This window comes from Lactuca sativa, chromosome 8 (genome assembly GCF_002870075.4).
Source record: "Lactuca sativa cultivar Salinas chromosome 8, Lsat_Salinas_v11, whole genome shotgun sequence".
Classification (NCBI taxonomy): Eukaryota; Viridiplantae; Streptophyta; class Magnoliopsida; order Asterales; family Asteraceae; genus Lactuca; species Lactuca sativa.
In genome coordinates, this window is record NC_056630.2 from 146,854,382 (window position 1) to 146,856,119 (window position 1,738).

Below are 1,738 nucleotides of genomic sequence, written 5' to 3' on the forward strand. Positions count from 1 at the left end.
GTGAGATCTGATATCTCAGATTTTATTTCGTTTTTGCTTTCTGTTTTAGTTTATCTACTATACCATGAGGTGGCAATTATTACCACGTCGTGGTAATCAATCAGTAGGTCTTTTTATTTAGTTTTAGTTCGATTTTATGCTTTTATTTTTATTTTTTCTTCAGTAGTATATGACCCACGGATCAAACACACCATTAATACCACCACTTGAAGATCTAGAGTCAACTTTTCATAAAAAAGAAGGACCATAAAGTAGGAGGACCAAGCAACATCCCGAAAAACGAAAGCACATTCGAAAGCTTTGAGAAGATCATGAAGATGCATACAAACACCTCGATGAAGATGCATACAAACACCTCGATGAAGTCAATGACATCGGTCCAGAACTTGTGCAACCCGCAATTCCTGCTACTACTACCTTCGAGCTTAAGGGGCACACCCTTTTCGCGCTAAAGGATAGTCCATTCTCCGAAAAAGATCATGAATATGCATACAAACACCTCGATAAAGTCTATGACATCGTCGATTACTTCAATATTCTGAATGTACCACGAGAAACAATGTTGTTGAGAATGCTTCTGGTTACCTTCAAAGGAGAAGCAAAAGATTGGTTGAAGGCACTTACACTAGGTATAATCACCACTTGGGCGCAAATGCGTGAAGAATTCCTCCAACAATATTTCCCACCATCCAAGCTTGCTAAGCTTAAGAAAGCCATAGCCAATTTTGAGCAATAAGTGGTAGAATCTTTGTATGAGGCATGGGAGCGATATAAGGGGTTAATAAGGAACTGTCCCCAAAATGATCAAAACGAGCAACAAGAAGTCTTGATCTTCTACGATGAGGTGAGCTAATGACAAGGCAACTCCTTTATTCTCAAGGACCTTTAATAAGGAAGAATCCAACTGAAATTAAGGAACTAATCGAAGAATTTTCAAACCATTCATGGGAGTACCACAACCCTCGTAATGACGGAGCTAGGGGAATTGGAAATGGTGCTTCAGAAGACATGGTGGCTATTTTGGCAATGTTGAGTAACATGGATCATAGAATGACATAAATAGACCAATCCATACATGCAATACGTATGGGTTGTGAAAATTGCACTGGTCCACATTTGACAAAAGATTGCCATTTGGACGAAAACGGGAATAGGAAAGATCAAGTGTGTTACTCAAGTGGAGACCGCTATGATGAAGATTGGAGAAAGACAAAGAATGAATGGTTGTCGTATGAGGAGTACAAGAAACAAAAAGAAGAAAAATATAGGCAAACTGAACGGGGATTTTACCAAATGGAACAACAACAACCCAAGAAAAAAATGCACTTATAGTCAATGCTTCATAGATTCATGGAAGCTTCTGAAATACGTCACGATGCAGCTGATGCCTCCATGAAAAATCATCAAGCGTCCATTAAAAATATTGAGGCTCAACTCAGGCAATTAACTACATTAGTTAACGAACGGTTACCTCCTAAAAATCCTGATAATAAACCCCAACCACATGTCATGACCATAACCACTGAAGAAGAAACTATTTCTGAGTTCTTGGATGCATTACAAGAAAAAACAAAGGAGCCCGAATCACAGCCGAAGCAGATGAAAATCAAAGAAAAATTTTGCTGAAACACCAACCTCACGACATGAGGATTTAACCCTCACGATGTGGTCTCGGTCTGGGCAGAAAAATCTTTCTTATGCTCGATCCTATCAACCTCCTTTATCGTTTCTTCTCGAG

At 39.1% G+C, this 1,738-nt stretch overlaps 1 non-coding gene across 1 annotated transcript; it reads right to left on the reverse strand.

Annotated features, from left to right (window-relative positions):
* Positions 1-700: 700 nt before the first annotated feature.
* Positions 701-807, reverse strand: LOC111918561 (small nucleolar RNA R71). The gene has a single exon (XR_002859283.1). It is a non-coding gene; the product is annotated as a small nucleolar RNA R71 (small nucleolar RNA).
* Positions 808-1,738: the final 931 nt, after the last annotated feature.